Genomic DNA, 11,784 nt, shown 5'->3' with positions numbered 1-11,784 from the left:
GTATGCGGTTTCACAGTGTATCAGGGTCCTTCCAGGTTTGTATGGGGTTTTCACAGTGTATCAGGATCATGCCAGGTGTGTACGGGGATTCACAGTGTATCAGGGTCCTGCCAGGTGTGCATGGGGTTTTCACAGTGTATCAGGATCCTGCCAGGTGAGTATGGGGTTTCACAGTGTCTCAGGGACCTGCCAGGTGTGTATGGGGTTTTCACAGTGTATCAGGAACCTGCCAGGTGTGTTCGGGGATTCACAGTGTATCAGAGTCCTGCCAGGTGTGTATGGTGTTTTCACAGTGTATCAGGATCCTGCCAGGTGTCTATGGGGTTTCACAGTGTATCAAGATCCTGCCAATTGTGTATGGGGGTTTGACAGTGGATCAGGATCCTGCCAGGTGCATATGGGGTTTTCACAGTGTATCAGGGTCCTGCCAGGTGTGTATGGGGTTTTCACAGTGCATCAGGATCCTGCCTGATGTGTCTGGGGTTTCACAGTGTATCAGGATCCTGCCAGGTGTGTATGGGGTATCACAGTGCATCAGGATCCTGCAAGGAGGGTATGGGGTTTTCACAGTGTATCAGGGTACTGCCAGGTGTGTATGGGGTTTTCACAGTTTATCAGCGTACTGCCAGGTGTGTATGGCGTTTTCACATTGGATCAGGATCCTGCCAGGTGTGCATTGGGGTTTCACAGTGTATCAGGATCCTGCCAGATGTGAATGGGGTTTCACTGTGCATCAGGATCCTGCCAGATGTGAATGGGGTTCCACTGTGCATCAGGAACCTGCCAGGTGTGTACGGGGTTTTCACAGTGTATCAGGCTCCTGCCGGGTGTGTTTGGGGGTTTCACAGTGAATCAGGATCCTGCCAGGTGTGTATGGGATTTCACAGTATATCAGGATCCTGCCAGATGTGTATGGGGTTTTCAGAGTTTTTCAGGATCCTGCCAGGTGTGTATGGGGGTTTCACAGTTTATCAGCATCTTGCCAGGTGTGTATGGGGTTTTCACAGTGGATCAGGATCCTGCCAGGTGTGTATGGGGTTTTCACTGTGTATCAGGATCCTGTCAAGTGTGTATGCGGTTTTCACAGTGGATCAGGATCCTGCCAGGTGTGTATGGGGTTTTCACAGTGGATCAGGATCCTGCCAGGTGTGTATGGGGTTTTCACAGTGTATCAGAATGCTGCCACGTGTGCATGGGTTTTCACAGTTTATCAGGATCCTGCCTGGTGTGCATAGGGTTTCACAGTGTATCAGGATCCTGCCAGGTGTGCATGGGGTTTCACAGTGGATCAGGATCCTGCCAGTTGTGTATGGGGTTTTCACAGTGTATCAGGATCCTGCCAGGTGTGTATGGGGATTCACAGTGGATCAGGATACTGCCAGGTGTGTATGGCATTTCACAGTGTATCAGGATCCTGCCAGGAGTGTATGGGGTTTTCACAGTGTATCAGTGTCCTGCCAGGTATGTATGGGGTTTTCACAGTGTATCAGGTTCCTGCCAGGAGGGTATAGGGATTACACAGTGTATCAGGGTCCTGTCAGGTGTGTATGGGGTTTTCACAGTTTATCAGCGTCGTGCCAGGTGTGTATGGCGTTTTCACAGTGGATCAGGATCCTGCCAGGTGTGCATGGAGGTTTCACAGTGTATCAGGATCCTGCCAGGTGTGTGTGGGGTTTCACAGTGTATCAGGATCCTGCCAGGTGTGTATGGGGTTTCACAGTGTATCAGGAACCTGCCAGGTGTGTATGGAGTTTCACAGTGTATCAGGATCCTGCCAGATGTGAATGGGGTTTCACAGTATATCAGGATCATACCAGGTGTGTATGTGGGTTTCACACTGCATCAGGAACCTGCCAGGTGTGTACGGGGATTTCACTGAGTATCAGGATCCTGCCAGCTGTGTATGGGTTTTTCACACTGTAACAGGATCCTGCCAGGTGTGAATGGAGTTTTCACAGTGTATCAGGGTCCTGCCAGGTGCGCATGGGGTTTTCGCAGTGTATCAGGATCCTGCCAGGTGTGTATGGGGTTTTCACAGTGTATCAGGGACCTGCCAGGTGTGTATGGTGTTTTCACAGTGTATCGGGATCCTGCGTGGTGTGTATGCGGTTTCACAGTGTATCAGGGTCCTTACAGGTTTGTATGGGGTTTTCACAGTGTATCAGGATCATGCCAGGTGTGTACGGGGATTCACAGTGTATCAGGGTCCTGCCAGGTGTGCATGGGGTTTTCACAGTGTATCAGGATCCTGCCAGGTGAGTATGGGGTTTCACAGTGTATCAGGGACCTGCCAGGTGTGTGTGGGGTTTTCACAGTGTATCAGGAACCTGCCAGGTGTGTATGGTGTTTTCACAGTGTATCAGGATCCTGCCAGGTGTGTATGGGGTTTCACAGTGTATCAAAATCCTGCCAGGTGTGTATGGGGGTTTGACAGTGGATCAGGATCCTGCCAGGTGCATATGGGGTTTTCACAGTGTATCAGGATCCTGCCAGGTGTGTATGGGGATTCACAGTGGATCAGGATCCTGCCAGGTGTGTATGGGGTTTCACAGTGTATCAGGATCCTGCCAGGTGTGTATGGGGTTTCACAGTGTATCAGGATCCTGCCAGGTGTGTATGGGGATTCACAGTGTATCAGGTTCCTGCCAGGTGTGTATGGGGATTCACAGTGTATCAGGATCCTGCCAGGTGTGTATGGGGTTTCACAGTGTATCAGGATCCTGCCAGGTGTGTATGGGGTTTCACAGTGTATCAGGATCCTGCCAGGTGTGTATGGGGGTTTGACAGTGGATCAGGATCCTGCCAGGTGCATATGGGGTTTTCAGTGTATCAGGGTCCTGCGAGGTGTGTATGGGGTTTTCACAGTGCATCAGGATCCTGCCTGATGAGTCTGGGGTTTCACAGTGTATCAGGATCCTGCCAGGTGTGTATGGGGTATCACAGTGTATCAGGATCCTGCCAGGAGGGTATGGGGTTTTCACAGTGTATCAGGGTACTGCCAGGTGTCCATGGGGTTTTCACAGTTTATCAGCGTACTGCCTGGTGTGCATGGCTTTTCACAGTGTATCAGGATCCTGCCAGGTGTGCATGGGGTTTCACAGTGTATCAGTGTCCTGCCAGGTATGTATGGGGTTTTCACAGTGTATCAGGTTCCTGCCAGGAGGGTATAGGGATTACACAGTGTATCAGGGTCCTGTCAGGTGTGTATGGGGTTTTCACAGTTTATCAGCGTCGTGCCAGGTGTGTATGGCGTTTTCACAGTGGATCAGGATCCTGCCAGGTGTGCATGGGGGTTTCACAGTGTATCAGGATCCTGCCAGGTGTGTGTGGGGTTTCACAGTGTATCAGGATCCTGCCAGGTGTGTATGGCGTTTCACAGTGTATCAGGAACCTGCCAGGTGTGTATCGAGTTTCACAGTGTATCAGGATCCTGCCAGATGTGAATGGGGTTTCACAGTATATCAGGATCATACCAGGTGTGTATGTGGGTTTCACACTGCATCAGGAACCTGCCAGGTGTGTACGGGGATTTCACTGAGTATCAGGGTCCTGCCAGCTGTGTATGGGTTTTTCACACTGTAACAGGATCCTGCCAGGTGTGAATGGAGTTTTCACAGTGTATCAGGGTCCTGCCAGGTGCGCATGGGGTTTTCGCAGTGTATCAGGATCCTGCCAGGTGTGTATGGGGTTTTCACAGTGTATCAGGGACCTGCCAGGTGTGTATGGTGTTTTCACAGTGTATCGGGATCCTGCGTGGTGTGTATGCGGTTTCACAGTGTATCAGGGTCCTTACAGGTTTGTATGGGGTTTTCACAGTGTATCAGGATCATGCCAGGTGTGTACGGGGATTCACAGTGTATCAGGGTCCTGCCAGGTGTGCATGGGGTTTTCACAGTGTATCAGGATCCTGCCAGGTGAGTATGGGGTTTCACAGTGTATCAGGGACCTGCCAGGTGTGTATGGGGTTTTCACAGTGTATCAGGAACCTGCCAGGTGTGTATGGTGTTTTCACAGTGTATCAGGATCCTGCCAGGTGTGTATGGGGTTTCACAGTGTATCAAAATCCTGCCAGGTGTGTATGGGGGTTTGACAGTGGATCAGGATCCTGCCAGGTGCATATGGGGTTTTCAGTGTATCAGGGTCCTGCGAGGTGTGTATGGGGTTTTCACAGTGCATCAGGATCCTGCCTGATGAGTCTGGGGTTTCACAGTGTATCAGGATCCTGCCAGGTGTGTATGGGGTATCACAGTGTATCAGGATCCTGCCAGGAGGGTATGGGGTTTTCACAGTGTATCAGGGTACTGCCAGGTGTCCATGGGGTTTTCACAGTTTATCAGCGTACTGCCTGGTGTGCATGGCTTTTCACAGTGTATCAGGATCCTGCCAGGTGTGCATGGGGTTTCACAGTGGATCAGGATCCTGCCAGTTGTGTATGGGGTTTTCACAGTGTATCAGGATCCTGCCAGGTGTGTATGGGGATTCACAGTGGATCAGGATCCTGCCAGGTGTGTATGGGGTTTCACAGTGTATCAGGATCCTGCCAGGTGTGTATGGGGTTTCACAGTGTATCAGGATCCTGCCAGGTGTGTATGGGGATTCACAGTGTATCAGGTTCCTGCCAGGTGTGTATGGGGATTCACAGTGTATCAGGATCCTGCCAGGTGCGTATGGGGTTTCACAGTGTATCAGGATCCTGCCAGGTGTGTATGGGGTTTCACAGTGTATCAGGATCCTGCCAGGTGTGTATGGGGTTTCACAGTGTATCAGGATCCTGCCAGATGTGAATGGGGTTTCACTGTGCATCAGGATCCTGCCAGATGTGAATGGGGTTCCACTGTGCATCAGTAACCTGCCAGGTGTGTACGGGGATTTCACAGTGTATCAGGCTCCTGCCGGGTGTGTATGGGGGTTTCACAGTGTATCAGGATCCTGCCAGGTGTGTATGGGGTTTGACAGTGTATCAGGATCATACCAGGTGTGAATGAGGGTTTCACAGTGCATCAGGAACCTGCCAGGTGTGTACGGGGATTTCACTGTGTATCAGGGTCCTGCCAGCTGTGTATGGGTTTTTCACACTGTAACAGGATCCTGCCAGGTGTGTATGGCATTTCACAGTGTATCAGGATCCTGCCAGGAGTGTATGGGGTTTTCACAGTGTATCAGTGTCCTGCCAGGTATGTATGGGGTTTTCACAGTGTATCAGGGTCCTGCCAGGTGTGTATGGTGTTTTCACAGTGTATCGAGATCCTTCCTGGTGTGTATGCGGTTTCACAGTGTATCAGGGTCCTTACAGGTTTGTATGGGGTTTTCACAGTGTATCAGGATCATGCCAGGTGTGTACGGGGATTCACAGTGTATCAGCGTCCTGCCAGGTGTGCATGGGGTTTTCACAGTGTATCAGGATCCTGCCAGGTGAGTATGGGTTTTCACAGTGTCTCAGGGACCTGCCAGGTGTGTATGGGGTTTTCACAGTTTATCAGGAACCTGCCAGGTGTGTTCGGGGATTCACAGTGTATCAGAGTCCTGCCAGGTGTGTATGGTGTTTTCACAGTGTATCAGGATCCTGCCAGGTGTCTATGGGGTTTCACAGTGTATCAAGATCCTGCCAGGTGTGTATGGGGGTTTGACTGTGGATCAGGATACTGCCAGGTGCATATGGGGTTTTCACAGTGTATCAGGGTCCTGCCAGGTGTGTATGGGGTTTTCACAGTGCATCAGGATCCTGCCTGATGTGTCTGGGGTTTCACAGTGTATCAGGATCCTGCCAGGTGTGTATGGGGTATCACAGTGTATCAGGATCCTGCCAGGAGGGTATGGGTCTTTCACAGTTTATCAGGGTACTGCCAGGTGTGTATGGGGTTTTCACAGTTTATCAGCGGACTGCCAGGTGTGCATGGCGTTTTCACATTGGATCAGGATCCTGCCAGGTGTGCATTGGGGTTTCACAGTGTATCAGGATCCTGCCAGTTCTGTATGGGGTTTCACAATGTATCAGGATCCTGCCAGGTGTGTATGGGGTTTCACAGTGTATCAGGATCCAGCCAGGTGTGTATGGGGTTTCACAGTGTATCAGGATCCTGCCAGATGTGAATGGGGTTTCACTGTGCATCAGGATCCTGCCAGATGTGAATGGGGTTCCACTGTGCATCAGGAACCTGCCAGGTGTGTACGGGGTTTTCACAGTGTATCAGGCTCCTGCCGGGTGTGTATGGGGGTTTCACAGTGAATCAGGATCCTGCCTGGTGTGTATGGGATTTCACAGTATATCAGGATCCTGCCAGATGTGTATGGGGTTTTCAGAGTTTTTCAGGATCCTGCCAGGTGTGTATGGGGGTTTCACAGTTTATCAGCATCTTGCCAGGTGTGTATGGGGTTTTCACAGTGGATCAGGATCCTGCCAGGTGTGTATGGGGTGTTCACTTTGTATCAGGATCCTGTCAAGTGTGTATGCGGTTTTCACAGTGGATCAGGATCCTGCCAGGCGTGTATGGGGTTTTCACAGTGGATCAGGATCCTGCCAGGTGTGTATGGGGTTTTCACAGTGTATCAGGATGCTGCCACGTGTGCATGGGTTTTCACAGTTTATCAGGATCCTGCCTGGTGTGCATGGGGTTTCACAGTGTATCAGGATCCTGCCAGGTGTTTATGGGGTTTCACAGTGGATCAGGTTCCTGCCAGTTGTGTATGGGGTTTTCACAGTGTATCAGGATCCTGCCAGGTGTGTATGGGGATTCACAGTGGATCAGGATACTGCCAGATTTGTATGGGGTTTCACAGTGTATCAGGATCCTGCCAGGAGTGTATGGGGTTTTCACAGTGTATCAGTGTCCTGCCAGGTATGTATGGGGTTTTCACAGTGTATCAGGTTCCTGCCAGGAGGGTATGGGGATTACACAGTGTATCAGGGTCCTGTCAGGTGTGTATGGGGTTTTCACAGTTTATCAGCGTCCTGCCAGGTGTGTATGGCGTTTTCACAGTGGATCAGGATCCTGCCAGGTGTGCATGGGGGTTTCACAGTGTATCAGGATCCTGCCAGGTGTGTGTGGTGTTTCACAGTGTATCAGGATCCTGCCAGGTGTGTATGGGGTTTCACAGTGTATCAGGAACCTGCCAGGTGTGTATGGGGTTTCACAGTGTATCAGGATCCTGCCAGATGTGAATGGGGTTTCACTGTGCATCAGGATCCTGCCAGATGTGAATGGGGTCCCACTGTGCATCAGGAACCTGCCAGGTGTGTACGGGGATTTCACAGTGTATCAGGCTCCTGCCGGGTGTGTATGGGGGTTTCACAGTGTATCAGGATCCTGCCAGGTGTGTATGGGGTTTCACAGTGTATCAGGATCATACCAGGTGTGTATGAGGGTTTCACAGTGCATCAGGAACCTGCCAGGTGTGTACGGGGATTTCACTGTGTATCAGGGTCCTGCCAGCTGTGTATGGGTTTTTCACACTGTAACAGGATCCTGCCAGGTGTGAATGGGGTTTTCACAGTGTATCAGGGTCCTGCCAGGTGCGCATGGGGTTTTCGCAGTGTATCAGGATCCTGCCAGGTGTGTATGGGGTTTTCACAGTGTATCAGGGTCCTGCCAGGTGTGTATGGTGTTTTCACAGTGTATCGGGATCCTGCGTGGTGTGTATGCGGTTTCACAGTGTATCAGGGTCCTTCCAGGTTTGTATGGGGTTTTCACAGTGTATCAGGATCATGCCAGGTGTGTACGGGGATTCACAGTGTATCAGGGTCCTGCCAGGAGTGCATGGGGTTTTCACAGTGTATCAGGATCCTGCCAGGTGAGTATGGGGTTTCACAGTGTATCAGGGACCTGCCAGGTGTGTATGGGGTTTTCACAGTGTATCAGGGTCCTGCCAGGTGCGCATGGGGTTTTCGCAGTGTATCAGGATCCTGCCAGGTGTGTATGGGGTTTTCACAGTGTATCAGGGACCTGCCAGGTGTGTATGGTGTTTTCACAGTGTATCGGGATCCTGCGTGGTGTGTATGCGGTTTCACAGTGTATCAGGGTCCTTACAGGTTTGTATGGGGTTTTCACAGTGTATCAGGATCATGCCAGGTGTGTACGGGGATTCACAGTGTATCAGGGTCCTGCCAGGTGTGCATGGGGTTTTCACAGTGTATCAGGATCCTGCCAGGTGAGTATGGGGTTTCACAGTGTATCAGGGACGTGCCAGTTGTGTATGGGGTTTTCACAGTGTATCAGGAACCTGCCAGGTGTGTATGGTGTTTTCACAGTGTATCAGGATCCTGCCAGGTGTGTATGGGGTTTCACAGTGTATCAAAATCCTGCCAGGTGTGTATGGGGGTTTGACAGTGGATCAGGATCCTGCCAGGTGCATATGGGGTTTTCAGTGTATCAGGGTCCTGCGAGGTGTGTATGGGGTTTTCACAGTGCATCAGGATCCTGCCTGATCAGTCTGGGGTTTCACAGTGTATCAGGATCCTGCCAGGTGTGTATGGGGTATCACAGTGTATCAGGATCCTGCCAGGAGGGTATGGGGTTTTCACAGTGTATCAGGGTACTGCCAGGTGGCCATGGGGTTTTCACAGTTTATCAGCGTACTGCCTGGTGTGCATGGCTTTTCACAGTGTATCAGGATCCTGCCAGGTGTGCATGGGGTTTCACAGTGGATCAGGATCCTGCCAGTTGTGTATGGGGTTTTCACAGTGTATCAGGATCCTGCCAGGTGTGTATGGGGATTCACAGTGGATCAGGATCCTGCCAGGTGTGTATGGGGTTTCACAGTGTATCAGGATCCTGCCAGGTGTGTATGGGGTTTCACAGTGTATCAGGATCCTGCCAGGTGTGTATGGGGATTCACAGTGTATCAGGTTCCTGCCAGGTGTGTATGGGGATTCACAGTGTATCATGATCCTGCCAGGTGCGTATGGGGTTTCACAGTGTATCAGGATCCTGCCAGGAGTGTATGGGGTTTCACAGTGTATCAGGATCCTGCCAGGTGTGTATGGGGTTTCACAGTGTATCAGGATCCTGCCAGATGTGAATGGGGTTTCACTGTGCATCAGGATCCTGCCAGATGTGAATGGGGTTCCACTGTGCATCAGTAACCTGCCAGGTGTGTACGGGGATTTCACAGTGTATCAGTCTCCTGCCGGGTGTGTATGGGGGTTTCACAGTGTATCCGGATCCTGCCAGGTGTGTATGGGGTTTGACAGTGTATCAGGATCATACCAGGTGTGAATGAGGGTTTCACAGTGCATCAGGAACCTGCCAGGTGTGTACGGGGATTTCACTGTGTATCAGGGTCCTGCCAGCTGTGTATGGGTTTTTCACACTGTAACAGGATCCTGCCAGGTGTGAATGGGGTTTTCACAGTGTATCAGGGTCCTGCCAGGTGTGCATGGGGTTTTCGCAGTGTATCAGGATCCTGCCAGGTGTGTATGGGGTTTTCACAGTGTATCAGGGTCCTGCCAGGTGTGTATGGTGTTTTCACAGTGTATCGGGATCCTTCCTGGTGTGTATGCGGTTTCACAGTTTATCAGGGTCCTTACAGGTTTGTATGGGGTTTTCACAGTGTATCAGGATCATGCCAGGTGTGTACGGGGATTCACAGTGTATCAGCGTCCTGCCAGGTGTGCATGGGGTTTTCACAGTGTATCAGGATCCTGCCAGGTGAGTATGGGGTTTCACAGTGTCTCAGGGACCTGCCAGGTGTGTATGGGGTTTTCACAGTGTATCAGGAACCTGCCAGGTGTGTTCGGGGATTCACAGTGTATCAGAGTCCTGCCAGGTGTGTATGGTGTTTTCACAGTGTATCAGGATCCTGCCAGGTGTCTATGGGGTTTCACAGTGTATCAAGATCCTGCCAGGTGTGTATGGGGGTTTGACTGTGGATCAGGATACTGCCAGGTGCATATGGGGTTTTCACAGTGTATCAGGGTCCTGCCAGGTGTGTATGGGGTTTTCACAGTGCATCAGGATCCTGCCTGATGTGTCTGGGGTTTCACAGTGTATCAGGATCCTGCCAGGTGTGTATGGGGTATCACAGTGTATCAGGATCCTGCCAGGAGGGTATGGGTCTTTCACAGTTTATCAGGGTACTGCCAGGTGTGTATGGGGTTTTCACAGTTTATCAGCGTACTGCCAGGTGTGCATGGCGTTTTCACATTGGATCAGGATCCTGCCAGGTGTGCATTGGGGTTTCACAGTGTATCAGGATCCTGCCAGTTCTGTATGGGGTTTCACAATGTATCAGGATCCTGCCAGGTGTGTATGGGGTTTCACAGTGTATCAGGATCCAGCCAGGTGTGTATGGGGTTTCACAGTGTATCAGGATCCTGCCAGATGTGAATGGGGTTTCACTGTGCATCAGGATCCTGCCAGATGTGAATGGGGTTCCACTGTGCATCAGGAACCTGCCAGGTGTGTACGGGGTTTTCACAGTGTATCAGGCTCCTGCCGGGTGTGTATGGGGGTTTCACAGTGAATCAGGATCCTGCCTGGTGTGTATGGGATTTCACAGTATATCAGGATCCTGCCAGATGTGTATGGGGTTTTCAGAGTTTTTCAGGATCCTGCCAGGTGTGTATGGGGGTTTCACAGTTTATCAGCATCTTGCCAGGTGTGTATGGGGTTTTCACAGTGGATCAGGATCCTGCCAGGTGTGTATGGGGTGTTCACTTTGTATCAGGATCCTGTCAAGTGTTTATGCGGTTTTCACAGTGGATCAGGATCCTGCCAGGTGTGTATGGGGTTTTCACAGTGGATCAGGATCCTGCCAGGTGTGTATGGGGTTTTCACAGTGTATCAGGATGCTGCCACGTGTGCATGGGTTTTCACAGTTTATCAGGATCCTGCCTGGTGTGCATGGGGTTTCACAGTGTATCAGGATCCTGCCAGGTGTTTAAGGGGTTTCACAGTGGATCAGGTTCCTGCCAGTTGTGTATGGGGTTTTCACAGTGTATCAGGATCCTGCCAGGTGTGTGTGGGGATTCACAGTGGATCAGGATACTGCCAGGTTTGTATGGGGTTTCACAGTGTATCAGGATCCTGCCAGGAGTGTATGGGGTTTTCACAGTGTATCAGTGTCCTGCCAGGTATGTATGGGGTTTTCACAGTGTATCAGGTTCCTGCCAGGAGGGTATGGGGATTACACAGTGTATCAGGGTCCTGTCAGGTGTGTATGGGGTTTTCACAGTTTATCAGCGTCCTGCCAGGTGTGTATGGCGTTTTCACAGTGGATCAGGATCCTGCCAGGTGTGCATGGGGGTTTCACAGTGTATCAGGATCCTGCCAGGTGTGTGTGGTGTTTCACAGTGTATCAGGATCCTGCCAGGTGTGTATGGGGTTTCACAGTGTATCAGGAACCTGCCAGGTGTGTATGGGGTTTCACAGTGTATCAGGATCCTGCCAGATGTGAATGGGGTTTCACTGTGCATCAGGATCCTGCCAGATGTGAATGGGGTCCCACTGTGCATCAGGAACCTGCCAGGTGTGTACGGGGATTTCACAGTGTATCAGGCTCCTGCCGGGTGTGTATGGGGGTTTCACAGTGTATCAGGATCCTGCCAGGTGTGTATGGGGTTTCACAGTGTATCAGGATCATACCAGGTGTGTATGAGGGTTTCACAGTGCATCAGGAACCTGCCAGGTGTGTACGGGGATTTCACTGTGTATCAGGGTCCTGCCAGCTGTGTATGGGTTTTTCACACTGTAACAGGATCCTGCCAGGTGTGAATGGGGTTTTCACAGTGTATCAGGGTCCTGCCAGGTGCGCATGGGGTTTTCGCAGTGTATCAGGATCCTGCCAGGT

This window comes from Heterodontus francisci, unplaced genomic scaffold (assembly GCF_036365525.1).
Source record: "Heterodontus francisci isolate sHetFra1 unplaced genomic scaffold, sHetFra1.hap1 HAP1_SCAFFOLD_53, whole genome shotgun sequence".
NCBI classification, from domain to species: Eukaryota; Metazoa; Chordata; class Chondrichthyes; order Heterodontiformes; family Heterodontidae; genus Heterodontus; species Heterodontus francisci.
The sequence above is the reverse complement of the archived record's forward strand: the minus strand, read 5'-3'. Positions refer to the sequence as shown.